The 15868-nt window shown below is 39.8% G+C and overlaps 1 protein-coding gene across 1 annotated transcript in view; it reads left to right on the top strand.

Annotated features, from left to right (window-relative positions):
* Window positions 1-6530: 6530 nt before the first annotated feature.
* Window positions 6531-15868, top strand: part of USP49 (ubiquitin specific peptidase 49) — an 80588-nt gene continuing 71250 nt past the window's right edge. Inside the window, 1 exon segment of the mRNA XM_036025043.1 lies at window positions 6531-7161. The gene's annotated coding sequence lies outside the window, so the exon portion shown is untranslated.

Raw genomic sequence — 15868 nt, 5'->3', positions numbered from 1 at the left:
GGCCTGCAACCCAGGCATGTGCCCTGACTGGGAATTGAACTGGGGCCTTTCCTATGTTTGCAGGCCAGCACTCAGTCCCATGAGCCACACCAGCCAGGGCTGCTCTTGCATCTTTTAAGTGATGCTAAAGGTATTAGTGTTTGCTTAGGATGTTTAAGATGGGGGTTGTGGGGTTATTACTGTTTAGTAGCAGGTTAAAATTCTCTGGTGCAAAGAGTGTTGTTTTAATAGAAAACAAGCAGTGTAGAGAGGGTCCAGAGAACATAGTTGTTGCATAGGGGTTTTTTTGTAACCATATTAGTGGACACAGTTGTATGGACCATCTCTTATTCACAGTGGTGAAATTTGACTTGTTCTCCTATAAACCAAAGGGTCTGGGCTTAAAAAAAAAGAAGTGGGGTACATATGACTATGTCATTTATGTGGAGCACATCCATTCCTGTTTCCCTACACTCCCAGGCCTTTTTTATGGCTGTCTCTGAACCGTTTTTGGTTTTTTAATGCCATGTGTATCGTGATTGCACTTGTAACCAGTTGTGTCTTTAAAGAAAGTTCAGTGTTCTGATTCTATTTTCCATTCCTCATTGATGTCTAAGCTCTTAACTCTGAAGCTATGATAAAACCTTTTGTTAGCTACCCCGCATAGTTGTTTCATATTTGAATTATCAAAAACAGCCTTCTTGTTATTCTTTCTGCTTTCACCTAATACACAATTCTCAAACGTTTTGGTCTCAGGACTCCTTGGTGCTCTTAAAAATTACTGAGTACCCCCAAGAGCTTTTGTTTATGTAGGTTACATCTGTTGACATTTACCTTCATAAAAATTTCTAGTGAAAAGATGAAAGTATTTAATTCATTTAAAGGTAACAGTAAACCTATCACATGTTAACATAAATAAAATATTTAATGAAAACTCTTAAAAAATTTAGTGAGAAGAGTGCCCTTGTTTTATATTTTTTTGTAAATCTCTTGAATGTCCGGCATAATAGAAGAGAGTGAATTCTCATATCTGTTTCTGCATTCAATCTGTTGTTTTGGTTGAAGAATATAAAGAAAGTCCAACCTCATGTAGATGTGTAGTTGGAAAAGGGGAAGGAGTATATTAATCTTTTCAGATAATTGTGGATAGTCTTTGATACTACATCACAGTTCCACTAGAGGTTAGTTGTAATGTGGAATCTCAAACTCAGTGAACTTTTTGTATTCGACTATATTAACATTTATTGGTTTATTTTGCACTTTAAAGGGATCTTTTACCAAGATGTGATTTTCTGTAGCATCATGTATTGGTCATTTGGAAAATACTACAGATCTTTTAAATGTCGTCATATATTTTATCATACAATATCAAAAAGTTATATTTGTTAATATCACACCAATTTCATCAGAAAAGTCTTGGGAAGCTGTTAAGCTCACAATGGTGGATACAAGTTTTCAAAAACGAAGTTTTGCTTGAGAGCTTGAGTTTGATCATTGCCAACAAAGGCTGTAAGGCTCACTTTGTTTATTTTTGAGAAAATATCTGTCAGAGACCTGAATCACTGTGGTTTATCTGTTAGCTGTTCTTTCAAGTAAAAGTGGTATTCCACCAAGAAAAATTTCTAATTCAGCTCAAAATGCAGAGAAATTGCACAAGTGCTCTTCCTCAAGGAAAACATTGTACTTAGGTAAGGAACAGAAGTGCTTTATGCATACATCCAAAGAATAATATTACTGACAACATGTGTACTTAAAACAAATAATTTTTAGTACTTCCTCAAGGGCTTCCTTAAGTAGAAGAGGAGAAGAGGTATTTTTTTTTCCCCAGGAATAGGTGGCAGTGAAGAATAAATAACCCTGACTGCTAGTACAATTTAGTGCCATTGCTTTGATTTGTGTTAAAGCAGTAACAGTTCTATCTGTCATTAATTTTGCATCATCAGTACAAATGTCATCACAGTGACAGGGCAAATAAAATCTTCCTATGAAAGTAGTTTTGATCTTGGACCCCCCTGAAAGGGTCTCAGGGAACCCAAGGGCTCCACAGGCCACACTTAGAGAACCACTGATTTACTACATGCTCACAATGCTGAGACTCTTTCCCCCCTAAATTGCTAATCGGAGATCACCCCTTCCTTCAAAAGTCTTAAGTGTCTCCAAAATCCTTCACTCAACAAAAGCACCTAATATGCGTTGGACTCTTTGTCAGGGAATTAACATAGAATAAGATATTGTACAACCTTTATTGTGCAAGAAATTTCCTGGGTGGTTTGGGGACCAAAGGGATAAAATAGGTAATTAAGGAGTTACAAAGTAAGATAAAGAGATTGTTAACGGTAATAGACAACAAAGGGAATGCTGAATTTTAGCTCAAACTCTTAACTCTTGAATCACATGACAAATCCTCACCAAATCAATCACCAGGTCCTCTTCTGCCATCAAATCTCTTGTTAATTATCTTTGGAAATGTTTTCATGCTTAATTGCACTTGGCTCCAGGCATTGTAGTTATACACGCACATGCTGTTCCCCCCTTGTTTTATTGTTCTTTGGCTTTTGTGCTTCTCTATTTCATATTTACAAGTGTGTAGCCTTGAGCCAGTGTAGCTGATAACACATGTTTATTTTTAACTTGTCCTTACATTTAAATACAAGCCTTTACCTGCTTTAGTCATGTGTTGGGTGATGTAATAGTGTTGGTCTTATTTTGCGTAAGGTAAACCCCCATCCCTACCCCCTCCCCGGCAAGTTATGTCAGGACAATGTACCCAAGAGGATTCCCAGGAAGGAAACCTTTCCTGAAACAGAGAAGACTTGCAGAAATAGCCGCCGTTCTGTTTCCCTGTGATTTCTCTCCATCCCCAGCATCTGCAAACTGCTTTTAGTTTAAAGTTAAGACTCTTCCTTGGGGGAGATTTCCATAAAACAGCTGAATCCCGCCTGGGTCATCAGTGGCAAAAGCCAGACACGTGTTCACCCCTCTGGGAGCCAATAGTAACTTTTGCAAACGCAGCCTCAGGAAACCCCACCGCTTGCAGGCTGCTCGCTTTCGAACCAATGACACAGTTAAAACTAAGTCTTTTAACAGAACAGAACAAAAACATAGATGGGATAGTGAGAAAGGCTTTACCCCTTGGCCTTGGTTAGCGATGTTCAGCTCCAAAAGAGTGCGGGGAACTAATGTAAAATTCCTTTTCTGTTCTGAGGCTAAAGGGGCTGCGGAGAAGGGAGCGGAGATGGACTCCGGAGAGTCTCTGGCCCTTTAAGAAGGAGGGACAGACAGAAGATTCGGTACCTTAAGAATCTCTTTGTCTGGAAACCTCCTTATTTACTCTCCTGTGCTTCAACCAAACTTCGATCCGCGATTCACAACGCCCCTCTACGCCGCCGCCCCGTACGCCAAGCTGTACTTGGCCTCGCGTTTGTGGCTGACCCTAAACTTTGCGCCCCTGGCGCGAACCCTGGCAGCGGATAACGTTACCGGGGTCGGGGCCCAGCGCTGCGCCGTTGGCGCAATGCGGGGCCCGGGGGCGGGGCTTCGGGGGCGGGGCTCAGGCAGGCAGGCCAACCGGCGATCAGGGGGCGTGGCCGTGTTCGGTTGTCTCGCGCCCTGGTGACAGCTCGCGCGTGCTGATGATGGCGGTAAATAGAGGGGGGGGTCAGTGGAGGGGGCGGGGGGAGCAGCGAAGGGGGTAACTACAGGGGGTGGGGGGACAGGGACGGGGGCCAGGGAGGACTCGGCGGCAAGAGAGCCCATTCTAAGCCTCGGAGGCGGGGACAGGAATCTCTGGCACCCTGGCCCTCCCCCTTAAAGAAGCAAAATCCTTACACACCGGGTGAGGGGCGACAAAGGCAGCGCGCGCCTCACGGGCGGGAGGAGTGGCGGCAGGGGGCGGGACCGCGGCGCCGGCGGACTGGGGGCGCCCGAAGCGGGGGGCCGGCGGGAGGCGAGAGCCGGCGGGAGGCGAGAGCCGGCAGTCCGGGCGCGCCGGCGCTAGATTTTGGCGGGGTGGGCGACGGCAGGGTTTGGGGTAGAAGCTTTGAGGAGAAGAGGAGAAGGAAAGCTTGAGGGGCGGTTGCGGGGAACGGGCTAAGAATGAGATGAGGATTAAGGGGAGAAAGGGTTAGAAGGCTAGAGAAGGCAGCCAAGGAGGTAGGAAGGAGGCAAAAACCAGGGTGGGTGTTAAGGAAGCCGAGCAGGGAATGAGGTTAGGAAGACCAAGGCTTGGAAGAGGGATCCCGGGGTTGGGTATAAGAGCAAGGATTTGAAGGGGAAAGCTTTGCAGGGGATGGTAGAGGGGTGAGGGGTACTGGGGTAAGAGTTGGAAAGTGGGCAGCAAGGAGGGGCAGAGCGGGGGTAATAGTTAGGAGCAGAGGAGAGAGAGTGATTAAGAGCTAGACGTGACAAGGGTGTGAACTAGTGTAGAGCGAGATGAGCTGAAGGACTAGGACTGGCGGTGGGGTGGGAACTGCGAGGTTCTGAGAAAGGTATGGGTTGGTGAGCAATGAGTGTAAATTTTTGAAAGTGAGAGAGGGTGAATGAGACACTGGACTAGTACCAGGTGGAGTTAGGAATAAGAGCGTAGGGGAAGGAAGGGTTGAAAGGACAGAGATGAGATAGGACGTTTATAGGACAGTTTGAGAACCAGAAAAGCTGATGGGAAAAAAGAGTAAGAAGTGCTGGCGGTGTGGGAATTGTGTTAATTGACGAGGTTCAACAAAATATAAGGTAAAAACAGGGAGGTGAAGAGACAGGGCTAATAGCAGGGGTTGAAGGAGCAAGGCAGAGATGGGCCCCAGGCTTTAAAGGATGAGATGGGGAGTAAGGGAAGAGAACAGGGTTAAGGGAAGTCAGGGGAGTCCTGATGGATGCAGAACTGAGGCAGACTGTACAGGAGTGGGAATCAGGTGTGCATGTTATGGGGAGATCCTCCAGAAGGTCTGCATGGGCAAAGGCACAGATGCTGTAGTGAAGGATCAAGTGTAGGGAGCCTTTGGTGCAGAAGAGGAACCATGGTGAGTGAAAAGAGACGGAGAGATAGGGTAAAAACCGAGAAGTAAGGTGGGAGGGTGCAGGAAAGGAATTCTTTGTTGAGATGAGAACTGTGTTGAAACTGTGAGTCCTTTTGTCCATAAAAGTAGGAAATTACAGAAACCTCTTTCCTCAAGGAATCTTGAATCTGCTTCTACCTTTTATTGCTTTTAATTTGACTTTTATGTCCACTTTGAAAAGATGAGACCCATTTTGATTTGATTTTGTTCTTGTCTGAATGATAAAGCATCAATGCAGTGTGAAAACCTCATTTCACTAGGGTTGTGATCCTAGGAAAATGGGGTGTTTTTTTTACAGTGTGGCTGTGCCTGTGTAGTGTGATAGTGCTGTGTTGTCACAATGTCATACCTGACAAGTGCTGGTCGGGCAGAGTGCTTTATCCACAGCATTTTGGGTTTCAGCGAAGTGCTGTTACTGAGTGCTGTGTTTCAGAGTGCTGTTACTGAGATAAATCTGAAGATCTTTTTGTTTTGATAATCAACCAGATTTCTGCCTAGTTGTGTTTGGTGGCTGGAGAATACTGAGAAATCATTTCAGAGAAAGGCAAATAACCAACCAGGGAAGTTTGCTGGGGAGGAGATTTAGATTTAAATCAGGGCTGTGAGGGCTTTGAGTTCCCAAGCTGCTTTTAGCTTTGTGTAGGACATTTCATACTGGAGTAGGTAACTCACCCACTTAGCAAAGTGGAATAAAGAAAGGGAAATTTGTAGAATAGTGGAGGATTTTGGAGTGGGATTTATCATTCAGGTTAAATAATGAATTTATGAATAATTTTTATCATGGGAAAAGCCTCTCTAAGGTAAGAAGGCAAGCTAGAGCTTGGACAGCTCCACTTCCTCTCCTGTTTTGTAGGTGTGAGTAAGGAAGGCAATATTAATATTAATTTTCTAGAAGCTTTTGATTTTTAAGACACTTTTGGAAATTGAAGATAAGAAATTTGGGACAAAATTTAGGTTATTCTTCCTGAGTATGTGTTTCGATGATTTTTTATTCTGAAGCTTTTACATTTAGCTAAGAATATGAGCAATTTTACTTTGCATTTGATGGTGTCAAAGGATAGGATATAATTTACTTAGGGAAAAAATGCAGACTATTCTTGATAATCTTATTTGAGGTTATTTCATTAGTGTATATTCAGATACAAAATGATACTTTTTTCAAAGTGTAAATTTGGATTGCCACTGTTTTGTGTGTATTTGTATAAAAGCAAAAATTAGATTGAAGGCATTTGTAACAGCAAAGATTGAATTTTGATTTGTGCATATCAGTTATTAATACATATAAATAGTTTTGAATCAATTCTGAATGAATGCAGCTGTGAACTGTATTCATGAATTCTAGATTCTTTAAGCAGGCACTCAAGGTGATTAGATTGATTTAGCAGTTTAACAGAATTTTTAGAAATGACTACTTTTGCTGCTAAGTTAAGAGGGTTAGTCTGAAATATTAACTTTCTTTTTTTAATTTTATTTTAATCATTGTTCAAGTGAAATATTAACTTTCAAGTTGAAGAGTAACTTTGGTATGAGTTGTGTGTTTCTGTGAGATGTGTACATATTCTTTCTTTACAGATGTGTTTGGTTGGAATTACTACTAGTTGGTATTCTGTGTATGGTATTGCCATTTTAATAATGTAATTGTTTTATAGTTGGTGTTCTTACATAAGTTATTTTAGACTTACTGATATTGATAAAGAAGAAAATACAAGCTATAAGATTAACCAAGGGAAAGGGTCTGTTTCAGTCCTGTCGTTTTTTCCATATGCTGCCAGTGTGCTAAATCATGAATTGTCCGTGAGTCGTTATGACTTAGTTGATATTCCTAAAACTGAAAATGGGTACTCTTTTGGTTCAACTAATACTAGTTATCATAAGGACTCCAGTGATAAATTTAAGCTTTATTTTCCTTTGTTCATCAAGTAGAATTCTATTCCATTTAACTATATATTGTTTATCATATTATTTACTAAGCAAAAAACTTTAAAGTTTATGTTTTCAGATTTGAATAAGTAGGTTGTACATAATTAAATGTTTTTCTGGTTGATCGTAGATTCTTTGGATGGAACGAAACCTTGAAAGGACCTGTAGTTTACCCTGCAGCTTCAGACAATATCCCACTTAAATTACCCAGGTAGATAAAAATTTATCCTGTTTTTGTAAATCTGCAGAGGTAATGTAGGAACCTTTGTAGGTAATCTTTTCCAGCATTTAATTATTTTCTGTATAAGAAGAGCCTGCCTTCTGTCTAACCAGCACACACTTAATGCTATATTTGTATTTATGCTCTTTATTCTCAATTTTTGAGGAAAAATATTGGCTTACTAAATAATATTAAGGAGATGCCAGTTCTTCATAAACTTAATAGGAGTAGCTACCATGTATAGTGGTTTTGTGTCAGACACGGTTGTAAACTGTTTGAAGACTTTGGTTCATTTACTCCTCACATCAGTCCTGAGCTCAGTGCTATTCCCCTTCCCATTTTACATGTGAAGAAATAGAGGCTCCTTGAGATTAAGTGACTTGCCCAAGGTTATACTCAGACATTTTATTTGTACTAAAATATAGCTGATAATCTTTTATTATAAATAATACTTGGGTTTTTTTGTCAAGTAGTAACTAAATGATTATTTATTTATAGGGCTTTTTTATTTTAAAATATTTATTTGTTTTTAGAGAGAGAGGAAGGGAGGGAGAAAGAGAAGGAGAGAAACATCAATGTGTGGTTGCCTCTCATGTGGCCCACATGGGGGACCTGGCCTGCAACCCAGGCATGTGCCTTGACTAGGAATTGAACCAGTGACCCTTTGATTCACAGCCTGCACTCAATCCACTGAGCTACACCAGGTGGGGCTTTTTTTTAAATTTTTTTTTAAATAAGGGAAACGTGGAGAATAGGATTTGAACCTTGGCATTTTGCTGGCACAGCCTATACTCAGATTCATTGTGCTCTGTCTGGTATTACATCTATGCAACTATTGTGAAGTCATTCTTTACTGTGCTCCTTTCCAGATTAAACAGTACTGGTTTTTCTTAATCCTTTATTGGTCTTGTTTGTCAGTACTTAAATTTTTGCTCTGATTTTGTTATTAACTGTTTCTCACGTCCTTTCTGGATAGGGAACCTGGGACAGATACCTTAAGGGTCTTGTCTAATGCAAAGATTACATCAAGGTTCTTACATGCTCCTATTTTTTTATTATAAAATTGTATTTATAAAATAAAATTACCCCAAACAATAAAAAATGTATAATGGCATTGCAGATTAATGGTTACCTGTCTACCTTTTTAGCTAGAAAAAAGACTCTGGACTTCTCATATACCCTATGGGTTTGTAGTTGAAAGATTGTTGCCATTGAGGAAAAATGGAACTCGCAGTGTGGCCATCCATAAGCAATCTCTTTTCAGACTCTTGCTGAGTATTTACTATCTTCTCTTTGTTTGCCTCTGTAAATAATATACTAAGTACATTTATGCATGCTTTAATTTGGTTAAGTACGTTGATGCACTCAATTTTTAAAAATTAAGACTTTTAAAAAAGATTTTATTTATTTATTTTTTAGAGATAGGTGAAGGGGGGGAAAAGGAGAGAAACCAGTCAGTTACCTCTCTCATGCCCCCAACCAGGCACCTGGCCCACAACTCAGGCATGTGCTCTGACCAGGGAACCAGCTACCTTTCAGATTGTGGGGTGATGCCCAGCTCACTGAACCACACCAGTCAGGGCAAGACTTTATATTTTTAGAGCAGTTTTAGGTTCACAGCAAAATCAAGGGTATGGTACAGAGATTTCCCATTCACCCACCGCCCCCACACATGTATAGTCTCCCCCATTATCAGCATCCTCCACCAGAGTGGTTCATTTGATACAACTGATCCTTTCTTTTAAAAAGATAACTTGTAATTAGTGTTTACTAAGTGTCCAGCATGAGTTAAGTATGTCCATTGATTGAAACTCAACAACCCTATGAGAGAATATCAGTTGTTAATGCTCCATATTTAGGGCATGACTTGTTTTTTTTAATAATGTTTCAAGCTTATAGAAAAGTTGCAAAAATGGTTCAAGGAACTTCTATATACCTTTATGTAAATTCACCAGTTGTTTTCATTTTGCCCTATTTGCTTTATCGTTTTATCTCACTTGAGGTTTTTTTATTAATCATTTTAAAATTGTTATTCTACTATAGTTGTCACCATTTTCCCCCTTTGCCCTCCTCTGCCCAACCCTCACTTATTTTTAAACAAGTAAATTTGAAAAAAACAGATATGAAGGCCTCCAGTTTTAAAAGAGAAGGCAAGAATGACTTGAGTGTATCAACAAGTTGGTATGTATCTGATTTTAGTCAAACGTGTGGAGGAAAGGAATCAGTGGCTTTTGTGGTGTTATGGCTTGTTTTCTTCAGCCTATTCTGAAAAACATTATTTTACCTGTAAATGATGAGTTTGCAGGCCCCTCCCACATCAGCAAAAACTGTCATGGTGTGTCCCTCTGTTGGGGACCTCCCTGCCACGTGGCATGGTATGCTCGCACATGGGTGGGTTGTTAGGATATGCTAGGTATTGGTGTGTGGGTGCCAACAGGAGCCACGGGGCTGTTCAAGACCATGACTGAGATATATTTTGAAGATATTTTTGTAGCTTTAAGGAGTTAGGAAAGATCTTTCTTAAAGATTTTATTTATTCATTTTTAGAGAGAGGAAGGGAGAGAGATAAAGAGAGGGAGAGAAACATCAGATTCTCACACACCCCAACTGGGGGCCTGGCCTGCAACCCAGGCACTGGGATTCAGACCTGCGACCTTTTGGTTCGCAGGCCGGCACTCAAGCCACTGAGCCACACCAGCGAGGGGTGGAAAAGATGTAAGTGCAAAATGCATAAGAACTTTGGTTGCAGTTCATACAAATAGTTTTGCTTTATGGTAAGGGAATGAATATAAATATTGTAGCATTCTATCACCTTCCCTCAAATAACCTAAATTTTGGGAGTCTTTAGTTGTTGTCATATAAAGAGATTTAACTGACCCCTATCCCCAACTGCCACCTTCCAGCTCATCCTCAATCTTTATCATGAAAATGGTAGCCTGTCCTTTCCATAAAGGCGTGACCTGCAGAAGGAGGCCTGTCTGATTTCAGTGAAAGCACTATTATCTGTATTCCGACAAACGTAAAGTACAGCACTTGTAAGCTTCTTTTCCTTTCCCCCATTTTAAGTGATCATGAAACTGATGAAATACAGCTTCTTATTAAACCTGATGGTAATGATTAAAAACACTGCTTTCATAAGGACGAGAAAATTACAAATTATTTGGGAAGCATTCTTCCCAGTCACGCCTTATTGTTTGTGAGGTATGGGCAGTTTTTTAAAGACTATAATACTATTCCTTTGCCATTTACATGCTAATAGAAGTCTGAAAAGTAAGGCGCTTTTCTGAAATGTTCAGGGTTGTTTTTATTATATGTCATGTTGTAAACAGCATTCTGTGACAGGTATTTTCTCTCTTTGTCTTCTATTGAGCTAATTAGTAATTTACACTGTGGTAGTATCTCTTCCAGCCTCACTGTGTGAAAATGCCTGCTACCCTGTGCCTTCCGTGCAGCCTGGGCTGGCAAATGATTGGGGGCAGATGTTGGTTAGCACATCAGAAGGACCAAGGCTGAAATTTATTTTTGTGTTTTTATAAAGATACAGGCTTTTATATATGCGCTGCCCCTTCACCCCTCCCCCCTCTATTTAAATAAAAATGTTATGACCTCCTGTAATCCAGAGCAACTGTCCTTGATTCAACTTGGGCTGTTTTCTGTTCTGTCCCCACCCCCACCCCATCGCTGTGGGATTTGGGGAGGATTAGCAGGGCCGTCTGGCATAGTTTAGAGCCCAGAAAGCTGGTCTTCACTGCTCCCTCCCATTGTCAGAATACAGAGCTTCTTGTCATTGTCTTTAGAACCCAGCAGTCCTTCCCTTGCAGGGCACGTTATGTGAGGGATGGGAGGGCAGCACTGTTGCTAGCAAGTCAGGAAGATGCTTTTATATTACACTCGAATCCATCCAAAGGAAGGACAGGCCCTACTTTGCTTCAGCTTTTTCACAATGCAGCTGTGAGTGGCTGAAAGGTAATTCATAGCTTGGCTTTAGCACTTTGTCACGTTGGTGTTCTGCCCTTTCCTGCCCCCTGGTCTATCTCTTTCAGTCTGTGACGTGGGAAAGGTGATGTGCAGTATCTGTCATGTGCTCCCTTGGATAGACGATGTGGGTATGTTAAAGTAGCAAGAGCTTTGACTTGGAGATAAAGTCCCAAGGATCAGTTTGTTCAATGAGGAATATAAGTTTAGTTGTGAACTAAAGGAAGGGTAGAGAGGGGTTTGCTGATTTATTAGTTTTGAGCTGAAGCCTTTCTGGTATTCTGGATAATTTGTGGTACTTATTTTTGCAGTTATAGACAGAATAATAAGATCAAAGTCCCCCTTAGAGTTAATTAGAATCCCCCTGACAAAAAATTGTTGCCTGGATGTGGCCACAAAGAAAATCAGGTGAGAAAATGCGTGAATAGCTCTGTTCAGCCATCATTGCTAGTAGCATTGTCATCAGAGACATCCAGCCTTTGGCAGTGCATCAGCATTCCTGAGCAGGGGACGTGTCAGTTACGTAAGCATTCATAGAGTGTGTGGGGCTGCATAGTTTGCTCACATTTATTTCCTTTATTTTTTCTGTGTTCTAACACAACAACCTATACCAATTGTCCAGATTATTTTGGAATTTCATGGCTGGATATGAATTAATTACACTCTTGTGTTGTAACATCTAAAAGAGGTTAACGGTCAGATTTTTAAACAACGCATATGAAAGTAAAACATCAAAGTGAACTGATCACATAAAGAGGTATTATGAGTAAGTAAAGGTGAGAAAGTGAATACATGGCTATGGAATTGAATATACTCTTATTTATTAAAGATTTTATTTATGTGTTTATTGATTTATTTTAGAGGGAAGGGAAGGAAGGGAGAAAGAGGGGGAGAGAAACATCGATGTGAGAGAGATACATTGATTGGTTGCCTCTCACATGCCTTCATCTGGGGACCTGGCCCACAACCCAGGCATGTGCCCTGACTGAGAATCCAACCAGCGACCTCTCAATTTCTAGGCCGGCACTCAATCCACTAAGGCACACCTCAATATACTCTTTCAAAAGAAGCATTTCTAAAATGTATGGCATAGCTTGAAGAACTGATAACAGTGCATTTCACTTGAAAGGTATGCGTACTTTAACAAAGAGATCAAACTTGTTTGTGCTTGGCCTCATTGTCTACTCCCTGCTAAAATCCAAAACCAGTTAAACATTCCCAGTTTCCAGCTATATTGTTAATGTGTTTCTTGAATTTTTTTTAATCTGCATAGGCAGTTCAGCTTAGCCTACAACTAATAATAAATACAAAATCTGTTTAAGCTATAAATTTTATAATCCTAATATTTTGAATAAATATAAAATAAAACATATAATTACTACTTTTTGTGTATCAGATTGAAAGATGAAACAAGTTGATGATAGCCAGTGGTGAATGAGGATGTGGGAAAGTTGGAACTTTCGCACACTGTTAGTGGGAATGTAAGTTTCCTTAGAGGTGAATTTTGCAGTGTCTGTTGGAATTAAATGTGCATTCCCCGTGACCCAGCAATTCCACTTCTGGAAATTTGTCCTATAAATATATTCATACCATTGCATGAAAACTGTAGTACAAAGTCTTTCTTTATAGCATTGTTTGTTAGAGCAAAAAATGGCGTTCCTCAGGGGCTGGTTAAGCAGTGTATGATGGGCCCACGCAGTGGAGTGCCACTAAGCTGGTAAAAATGCAGTGCATCTCTATATACTGATGTAGAAAGATGTCTGCAGTAAAGCTAGTTAAAAGGTTACATTATAGAATGATATTTATGGAATATTTCTAATTTCATAAAATGTTAAGGACTGTTATTGAGGTATTCCTTTTTTGGGGGAGGAGATAGCTGCTTTTTATACTTTATATACTTCTATATTTTTTACTTTTCATAAGTATGTGAGGAAGTGGTTAACTGAGAATATCTTCATGATGGAAACTTCTGTGGTAGTAAGGGAGAAGAGGGAGGAGGCTGGCCAGAGAAAAGAACTGATCCATTTCCATGAGAAACATCAGTCATATTTTTGAGTCAGAAATGTCTGGAATGGCAGAAAGAGAGAATAGAGTGGAGGTTGAGGCCATTAGGTAGAGGTTTTAAAGATAATAAAAAGAGCATTTGATTTGTAAATGATCTATAAAGTGGAGGTGATAATATTACTGGAGATGATAGTATCACTGAGCCCCACCAGTCAGGCTCAGCAGGTTGAGCATTGTCCTACAAACTGAAGGGTCTCCAGTTTGATTCTCAGTCAGGGCACATGCCTAGGTTGCAGGCCAGGTCCTCTGTTGGGAGCTTGTGAGAAGCAACTGGTGTTTCTCTCACATTGATGTTTCTCTCTCTGTCTCTCTCTAAAATCAATGAATATATCCTTCTGTGAGGGTTAAAAAAATGTAAAAATACTGAAAAGCTATAATTATTAGAGCTCTAGACTCATGATGTCCTACAAGTTGCTATTGGTTTTATTTTCCAATATTATGGTATAAGTGTATTAACATTTGGGGTTTGTAAAAAAAGGGGAACAGGTAATTTGGGGGGAAAGCATCATTTTCTGTGCCTGTGGGATGTGGAATGATATATCACTTTTCACTGAATGTGTTAATCAGTTTTGTTAGCAGTGCTGTATAATGAGCATATTAGCTACAACACCTACATTGGCAGCCAGCAGTCGGCTTGTGAAATCTTAGAAAACAGAAATCTGGCAAGAAGTGTTCCTGAGCTGTTGAAATAGCTTTTGTGGGAAAATTACATGGAACAAATAAAGTAGACGAAATTTCTCCAAAAAGAAATAGTTTCAACCCTGAGAGCCATGAGAAAAGATGTTTTACCTGTGAACTGAGATATGACAATGTAATTTTGTAGGGCTTTAGAGTTCTTTTTGCATTTCAGCTTTTCATTTATCATTTAAAAAACTTAAAGGTATATTTATAGTTGATGAAAAAATAAGTGTAAATTTTTATAGTATAAAAATTAAATTCCTCTATTTTAAGAATGATGAATTTCTCACACTGTAATATATACTATATTCTAATCAAAATTACTCCCCCCTTCTACTTCCAGTTAAAACATATCTTAAAATGTATAAAATATTTTTGAGGGCTCTTTAAAAACCTTCCTTCAGAAATAATAAGAAAAGTTTATATTTAAGCACAGTACTTGGCACTTGAAGTGTTCAATAAATTTTTATTGAATAAATTAATGTATGCATGAATGAAGATATTCTGAATTTGGACCTCATGCTCTGTGGTTTAGGCTCAGTCTGGCATCAGTGTATAAAGGCCCTCTGTTCAGCCCCGTCCTGTGCCCAATTTCCTCTCCCACCCCACAGGCACCCTCTCTAATGTGTTGGCTATGTGTCCTTGATTCTGTATACATTGTTATAAAACACTTAGTGATTTTTTATCTGTATGTACCTCTAATTCCAAAATTCCTCATTATATCACACTACTATAGAATTTGGCTATGGAATTCTCCCTGTAAAAATGCTATAGATCCTGCTCAGTTTTTACTGTTTTTCACTAATTACTGATTTAAGAGCTGTGTATGTTTTTAGATGTACATTTGGCTAATTGGTCCTAACTGCAGTCTAGTATTCCATGGTGTGTATCCATTCCCATAGTGATGGATGCCTAGGCTACCATAAACAGTGCTACCAGTAAACAGCCTTGTACGTGTCTGTCGGGGACATATTTGAGAATTTCTTTGGGATACAGACTCAGGAGTGGCATTGTTGCATAAAAAGTATTGTCAAGCTTTTGAATCAGTTTCCATCCCATGGAAATTGTATTCCCCGCCACCCTAACACCTGGTATTGTCCATGTTTCCAATTTTTGCCATTTAATGATGTCTCAATTTATATTTTGCGAGTTTGAGCATTTCTTCATATTCTAGTTAGCTGTTTCTTTTCTGTGAAGTAACTATAAAACAATGAACACTATTTTTTAAAAGGGAAAATCAGTTTTATTTTATTTTTTTAATAAAGATGTTATTGCTTATTTATTTGTTTTTAGAAAGAGGGGAAGTGGGGAGAGAGGGAGAGAAACATCAATGTGTGGTTGCCTCTCATGTGTCCCCTACTGGGGATCTGGCCTGCAACCCAGGCGTGTGCCCTAGACTGGGAATCAAACTGGCGACCCTTTGGTTTGCAGGCTGGTACTCAGTCCACTGAGCCACACCAGCCAGGGCTAGTATTTTTTTTAAGCTCAAGGAACTTTTGGTTATGTATTATATTTTGTAAGGTGTTAATGTATTTTCTCAAACTTCAAAAAGGGAAGAATATCATGCATATTCTTAAAGTAGAAGCTTAAAGTATTGTTTTCTTCCTGATTGCAAGAAATTATTTTTAAGCATTCAACTTGAAAGCTATAAAGTATGCTACAATTGTAATCCACCTGGCTAATCTAGCCTCATTGTCTTTATTAAATTGAGAGCAAGGTTTACCAGAATAGATTTGGTCAGAAGGTGCTTTTTAGCCTATTAGATTTTTAGAAAATCACCCCAGACAAAAATCAGTAGGAGATTATAATGATCCAGCTGTTTCCCCATGTTTACAGTGTTCCAGATGTCAGAAAACTGGGTAAACAGCAGGCAACACCTCTGCTTGCTTGTCCGCAGAGAACCTATCACATGATTAATAACCACGGACTTAACACTCGTTGACTCTAAGAGATGATATTAAATATGATAAACAACTGCCAT

This window comes from Phyllostomus discolor, chromosome 4, assembly GCF_004126475.2.
Source record: "Phyllostomus discolor isolate MPI-MPIP mPhyDis1 chromosome 4, mPhyDis1.pri.v3, whole genome shotgun sequence".
Classification (NCBI taxonomy): domain Eukaryota; kingdom Metazoa; phylum Chordata; class Mammalia; order Chiroptera; family Phyllostomidae; genus Phyllostomus; species Phyllostomus discolor.
Note: the sequence above shows the minus strand (reverse complement) of the source record. Positions and strands in the feature narration are given on the sequence as shown.